We start from the raw sequence: 7,500 nt of genomic DNA, 5'->3' as shown, positions 1-7,500 counted from the left end.
TCGACGCACCCTCTCGTCGCCTCGCTCCGTTTCCTAAGGCTCTCGTGACTCCTCCCGTTCTATTTCAGGGAGGCGCAGCTGAAGGGCTATCCGCTCCGCCCGTCCGTGAAGTTGAGCTTTCCCCCCGAAGGTGGCCGGAAGGGGGTGGGGGGGCGCGTGAGCCAAAGGGTCTTGAAAACGCGGCGGCGGCGGTACCGCTTTCGGCTCTCGCCGATCCCACGCAGAGGCGGGGGCGCGGGCAGGTCCGCGCGCAGGTGCCCGTGCGAAGGTGCAGGCGCGTGCAGGCGCGGGCGCGCGCGCGCGCGCCCTCGGGCAGGTACGTAGAGGCGGGCGCCCGCGCGTGCACACCCCTAGGCGTACGCACGCGCACGGACGCGCCCGTGTGGGCGCGCCCCCGCCTACGCGCGTGTACCCGCGCGGGTACGCACGGGCAGGCACGTGCGTACCGCCCGCCCGCGCACGGGCGCGTGCACGCGCCTGCGTGTCCGTATCTGCAGCCACGGGCGTGAGCGCGTGGGCGCCTACCGTCCTTCTTCTACCTAACGCCGTCACCGGGCTGGCTCGGCGTCCAGGTATGCCTGTCTCCCCCTCCCCTCCCCTCCCCTCCCCTCCCCCTCCCCCTCCCGTCCCTCCCCCCTCCCCCGTCCCCCTCCCCCTCCCCTCCCCTCGTCTCCCCTCCCCTCCCCCCTCCCCCTCCCCGTCCCTCCCCCCACCGCCTCCCCTCCCGCACCCCTCCCCCTCCCCTCCCCCTCGCCTCCCCTGCCCCCATCCCCCTCCCCTCCCCCACCCCTCCCGCCCACCCCCTCCCCCTCCCCCTCCCTCTGCCTGTCTCCTTCCTTTTCTGAAACCGGGTTTTCCTCTTCGAGAGCCGTTCCGCCCCTCGGGCGAAACCAACTCGCCGCGTACCGGAGACCGAGTGCAAAGACGGAGCCCCGGCGGCGCGGCGGCGGCGGCTCGGAGCTCGGCTGCCGACCGAGATCGTCGGCGGTTCGGATCCGCCGGCTCCTCCTTGGGAAGCCCGTGGGGCGGCTCGACTCTCTCCCCTAGGGCCGCTCCGAGTCCCGAGCCGCTCGACGGCACGCGACGGCAGCGGCGCCGCAGTCAGTTCTCTATCTAAACGGAAACGACGACGATGACGAACGTCAGTCTTCACCGCCACGCCCTACTCCCCACCCGAGCACCGTTCCAACTCGGGTGTTTCTCTCCCTGTGGCGGGGGTCCCCCCCGACTGAGAAAAAATAAACCGCCCCCCGAGGACGGCCCGCGTTCGGAGCCTCTTGGTAGTAGCGCGCCTTCACGGGACGACGGCACGCGCGCCCGTCACCCGCTTCCCGGAAAGCTCCCCCCGCAGAGAGTCGCGAACTCGGGCGAAGACGGAGGAGTCCGCGTACCCGTCGCCCAAGGTTCAGCCATCGTCCGATTGGAAACCGGTGCCTTCCCGGTCCCGCCTCCCCGTCGATCGACGCCTCCCGGGGGTGGGATGGCTTCCAGCCGAACCAGCCTACCGTACCCTTCCCCTCCTACGTACCTCGGGAGGTCGGCTCGGACAGGGAGGGGCCCGTCAGATGTCCAGTCCGCCGTGAGCTTTCCACGACGACGGTCGGCCGGTCGGCCGGCCGGTCGGCCGGTCGGCCGGTCGGTCGGTCGGTCGGTCGTCCCGGAACACCCCGGTCGGGTCCGCGCGCGCGCGGCACGGGCTTCACACACCTCGCTCCTCTGGCTTCCCGGGAGACGCTCGCGGCACGGCGACGCGTGCAACGCGGGAACGGCGACGCTGCCCTCGGCCTTACCGTCCCCCCCCTCCAGCCGAATACGGCCCCGGCCCTCACCGCGGGCCGAGTTGGGGGGCTGGGGGTCGGGCCGGGGGGGGGGATCGGCGGCGGCGGCCCTCGTCGGCAGGCGGCGCTAGCGCCGCCGGCGTGCGGCCTTACGGTTCCCGTTGCGATTCCCCTCGTGGGCGCGGAGAAAAGCCTCTCCATCCGGCCAAGGGGGCGCCCGTTCGGCGGACCGAGGGCGACGACGGGGGGCTGCCCGTCCGCCTGAGCGCGCGCGCGCTCCCGCAGGCACAGGCGCGCGCGGGCGCAGGCACAGGCGCACACGCTCAGACACGCGCTCACGTGCAGACGCGCACTCAAACCCATACAGACACGCACAGACGCACACACAGACGCACGCACAGACCCGCGCTCACGTGCGCAGGCGCCCCCACAGACGCAGGCGGGCACGCACACGGGCACGCCCGCAGACGCGCACGCGCACGCCCGCAGTCACGCGCGCACACGCAGGCACACACGCCCGGACACGCGCGCACACGCCCCCGCAAAGACGCGCCCCCGCACAGACGCGCGCGCGCACAGGCACGCACACCGGGACGCGCGCGCGAACGGACGCACGCACGCGCGCAGGCACGCGCGCACACGCACCAGGCCACCCGGAACGTTTGCCAACTCCCCGCCCACCTCAGCACCCCACCCCCCGGGCCCGAGGCGCGTGGTCCCCCACCGCCCCCACCCTCCGACCCCCCCACCGCCCCGCTCTCGGCCTCCCACCCCCCAACCCCCCTCCGGCACTCCACCCCCCACCCCCACGACTCACGCACACACGCCCGCCCGCCCGCCCGCCCGCCCGCATTCGGGAGCCGCCGGAGATCTCTCGATGCTCGAGACGCCGACTCACCCCTCTCCCTCCCCCCCCCCGCCCCGGAGACGCCACCTTCCCGAGTCCGCCCGCGCGAGCCCGGAGAGCACTCGCTCGGGCCGAGCCGCCCGAGGGCCTCTGGGCGGGCGTTCGCGGCTGGCCCGCCGCGCCTCCGCTGGACCTCACTAAGTCCGGCCTCGCTCCCGAGAGCCTCGAGGGCCTCCCTCGGTGAGATGTCTCCCCAGTCGGACCGGGGGGCCCAGAGCCGGTCCGTACCGGCTTTGGGAAGGCGTTCCCGGCCTCCCCCCCGCCCCCCGTTTGCCCGCCCGCGTCGCGGGAGGATGGAAAGCGATGAGGAAGAACGCTCTCGGTGGCGGCCGTGGTTTTCTTTTGCGACGCGGATGCCGGCAAACGCACGGCTCCCTCCCTCCCTCCCTCCCTCCCTCCCTCCCTCCCTCCCGACGCAATTTGCCCGTTCAACCCGCCTCACGCGTACCGTTGGCTCGGCGACAGGGACGACGGCGGAAAACGTCTCCCGGTCTGCCTGCTGCGCCACGCGGGCACTCAAAGAACGAGGAGGAAAACTTCGGGGACTGGCGGTCTCATCCCGTCCCGTTTGTCGCGTCCGTCCAAAGGATACGGATCGGAGAACACCTGCCCGTCCGACGCTTGGGACGTGCTCTCTTCTCCCTCCCGCCCCCGGTGGACGCTCATCCCCTCGGGCGCCCCCCCCCGTTCGGCCCTTTCGGGGGCGAGCGCGCGCGCGCGCCCCATGACGCTCCCGAGAGGTTTCCCCGGCGGCCCGGGGGAGTCTGTCCCCTCTGCCACCCTCGAGCCCCGGCCGGGGCCCAGGTGGACCCGGTTCCACCCCCCCGCCGCCCTTCGCTCCGGTCGTCGGCCGTCACCCGGCGGCCGCTTCGATACTGTCCCCCTCCGGAGCTCTGCGGCGCCGACGGGATGGGAAGCGGTCCCGGCGGGCGCGCGCTGGCCACGGCGGCCCGGGGCCTTCGCTCCGTCTCCTCGAGCCCGGCCTGGCTCCCGGCGTCCTCCCGGGGTCCTCCCTCCCTCCCTCCCTCCCTCCCTCCCTCCCTCCCTCCCTCCCTCCCTCCCTCCCTCCCAGGGCCCCCCCCGAGTGGGACACGCCGGCTGGCCGGCATGGTGCTCCAGGGCTCCAGCGGGGTAGACGGGATCTTCCTGGCTGAGGGGCGAAATGGCCCGGCTGGGCCGGACCCCCTTGGATCGGAACTTTGGGAGATGGGGCCAAGGTGGTGGAATAGGCTGACGCTTCCGCCTAGCTCTCTTGACGACAAAGACCCGGAAACACAAGCGAACGAGTATGTCTGCGACGGACGAGCGGGGAGTCCTGACCGTCGAAGGCGGGCTTAGACGACGCACTGAGGGGCAGCGGCAGGAAGAGACCTTTCAGGGGCAGAGAGGGTTTACCGGCCCTGCCCCGCGGGGAGCCCTCAGGCACCATTCCCAGAGCGGCTGCTGCAGTGGGCTGGTACCGTCGTTCCACTGCTGTTCCGTCAGGGAGAAGCAGCCAGCCACACAGCCTGCTCACACCTCCGGAACCTGAGGAGGGCCCGGCCGGGCGGATCCCCTTGGCCCAACCGACCCCGCGCTGTGGCCGGCCCCACCGTCTTCCGACCGCCCCGCGCCGAGAAACGTGTTCGGCGGCGGCGCTGGGAGGCGGGGGAGGGGGGCGGGGGGGAGCCGGGACGGGGCCGGGCGTCCGGCCGCCCGGCGACGCGCCCTCGCCGGCCGCCGATCCGGATCCGTCCCGCTGCACTCCGCGCCGGTTGTCGGCCGCCACCTGGCGGCCGCTTTGATATCGTCTTCCCCCGGAGCTCCGGCGCCGGCGACACGCGCGGGAGGCGATGTGGCCGCGCTGGCCGAGGCGACGTTCCCGGACGCCGGCGGCGGCGTCGGCAGGATCGTCCTGGCCGAGGCGGGAAAGGGCCCGGCCGGGTGGATCCCCTTGGCCCAACCGACCCCGCGCCGTGGCCGGCCCCAACGCCTTCCGGCCGCCCCGCGCCGAGAAACGTGTTCGGCGGCGGCGCTGGGAGGCGGGGGAGGGGGGCGGGGGGGGAGCCGGGACGGGACCGGGTGTCCGGCCGCCCGGCGACGCGCCCTCGCCGGCCGCCGATCCGGATCCGTCCCGCTGTCGCCCGCGCCGGTTGTCGGCCGCCACCTGGCGGCCGCTTTGACATCGTTTTCCTCCGGAGCTCCGGCGCCGGCGACATGGGAGGCGCTGTGGCCGCGCTGGCCGAGGCGACGTCTCGGGACGCCGGCGGCGTCGGCGGGATCGTCCCGGCCACGGTGGGGCGCCGGCGCCAGAGCCACGTTCCGGAATTGGGCCCGCAGCTTCATGTGGCCGAGGCGGTGGCCGTCGCCGCCGCCGCCGCCGCCGCCGCCGCCGCCGCCGCGCTCCCGGGTGCCGTGTTTTAGACGGCGCTGGACCGAACCGGGCCGCACCGAGACGGCGCAGGCAGAAGAACGGGACAAGGCACGCCCCGGCCGTTCGCGCGCCTTCCTTCGCGCGGCCCGGTCGTCACCGGGGCCTCCGGCGTAGGTCCGGGGTGGCCCGCGGAGGGCGCCCCGGGCCCGGGCGCGGTCCCGCGTGGGGTCCGGACCGTCGGAGAATTTTTTCAAAGTCCCGCTCCGGGGGTCCCCGGGCCGAGGTTGCCGCCCCCGGCCCGCCCCGGCCCGGCCACGGACCCGCGCGGGGCCCGGACCTTCGGAGGGGCCCCGCCGCCCGAGAATTTTTTCCAAGTCCCCCCTCCGAGGGTTCCCCGACCGGCCCGCGTTGGCCGCAGCGCAGGCGGCTGGCTCTGGGCGCCCGCGCGGCCCCGGCCAGCTCCGTCACCCCGTCCCGCGGGTCGACCAGAGGATCCCGGGAGCTCCGGGGGGGGGGCGGGGCGCTGGGGGCCATGGGGTCGCGCTACGGACCGATGGCCGGGCCGCAGTTCCGGGGGCTCGCCGTGGGGAGCGGGCCCCTCCCGCCGCGGGGCGTGGCTTTTCTCTCGCCCAAAACGGGCGATTTGGGCCACCAGATTGGTGCTGACACGCTCTCCTCGCTGGGTGACACCCGCTGAGCAGATGGGAAACCTGGACGGGTCCGTAGACGCCGGTCCACCGACGGCCCACGCCCTCCCCCGCTCCTCCCCGCTTGAGCCGCCCGCCTGGGGCCCGTGCGCCGGCTCTCGCGCGTCCAGATGTCCAGCCGCGGTGCCTCCCCCCGGTCTCCAGTGCCCGAGGGCGGCGTGGCACGGGCGCCGCGGGCCCTCTGACCCGCGTGCCCCTTGTCGCAGGCACCCGCGGTGGCCGCGGTGCTCGCCAGAGTGTGCCCCGCTCCCCCTCCCCCAGGCCCACGTGCCTCGCGTGTCAGGCGTTCTCCGTGTGCGGGGTCCTCGCGGCCACCTTTCCGCAGCCGGGGCGGGCGAGGCAGGAAGCGGGTCCTCTCCGGGGCTGTCCTCGCCCGCCTCCTGGCAGCCTTAGGCGGGGGGTCTTCTCCTCCTCGCTTGTGCCTGGGCTGACCCGATCGATGTGGTGTTGTCGTGCTCTCCCGGGCCGGGTCCGAGCCGCGCCAAGACGAGGGACGGACATTCGTGGCGAATGGGACCGCTCTTCTCGCTCAGCGCGCGGGCCCCTCGCTCCTCCTCCCCACCCGCCGGTGGTGCGCAGAGGGGCAGGGGCACGGAATCCGGCCCGACCTCGCTCATCTGCCCTCGTTCGCGGCCTCGCGGCCAGCGTCGGCGGTGGCGGGGTCCTGAGACCGAGCAGGACAGCCTCTGCTCGTGGCCCTGGTGTTCTGCCTCGCGTTGGGCCCTCCCCCGCCCCCCGCGGCGGGGGGGCTCTCTGGTCCGACGCACCCGCGCGCCCCACCCAGGTGGTGCCGGTGCGCCTCGAGTGGCCCTTTGGCGGTGCCCCTGGAACGCTCCAGGCCGTCCCTCAGGTGCCTGAGGCCGGGTGGCGGTGCCGTTTCCCCGTTCCCAGCCCACCCTTCCGGTCACCGCTCACGCGTGTGGGCGTGCGCCCCTCGAGCCGAGAGAAATAAAAAACAGGAGTGCGGCCGAGAGGGAGAGAAAGGATGTGGAGAAAAAAAAAAAAAAAAAGAAGGGGGGTCGAGCGGGGTAAGACCTTTAGAGCACGCACGCCTCGCGGGAGGGTGCCGTGCCTGATCCCGAGAAGGCGGGGGTGAGAGAGGGGTGCGCGCGTGCGTGCCCGCCCCGGTGCCTGCCGAGACCCGCGTGAGGCAAGCGAGAGCGGAAGGAGGAGGGCCCGCGTGTTGCTTCCGCCGGTGCCGAGGGAAGTCGCCCTTGCGAGGTGGGGGCCCAGGCTGCGTAGCCGCGGCTGGGCCCCGGCGGTCCGTTGTTAGGCTCTGTCGTACCTCCTCCCCCCCGCGGGCCGCCCTAGAGCGCGGACCCCTCTACAGAGGGAGACCGGGGGGTGTGTTGGGCTTTAGGTGCCCAGGCAAGCCTCGGGTGTGCGCGGCGCGTACCCGCGAGGCCCCGCGCGCTCGCCGGAGCCTGGCTCCGGTGAGGCGGGATGAGGCGGAGAAGCTTTAAAAGAGAAACGGAAAAAAAAAAAAACGGACGACTCAAAAGGCGTGACTTTCCGAGGCCCTCGGTCGCCGCTGCGGTGCCCCACCCGTTCCCTCCTCGCCCGAGTGGAGGGTGGACGCAGCACGGAGCCGGGAGCACGCGCCGTCCCCGGGTGAGGCAGAGCCGCCGTGAGCACGAGGCGGCAGGCTCCGTTCCCGGCCGCAGAGGCCCACTGTGCCTTAACCCCCCCGCTGGTGCTTACCAATACCGCAGGCCCCCCCCCGCCCATCCCCGGGGCGCCCTCGGGCGCCTGGCG

The sequence above is a fragment of the Loxodonta africana genome, unplaced genomic scaffold (genome assembly GCF_030014295.1).
Source record: "Loxodonta africana isolate mLoxAfr1 unplaced genomic scaffold, mLoxAfr1.hap2 scaffold_410, whole genome shotgun sequence".
In the NCBI taxonomy this organism is placed as follows: Eukaryota; Metazoa; Chordata; class Mammalia; order Proboscidea; family Elephantidae; genus Loxodonta; species Loxodonta africana.
The sequence above is the reverse complement of the archived record's forward strand: the minus strand, read 5'-3'. Positions refer to the sequence as shown.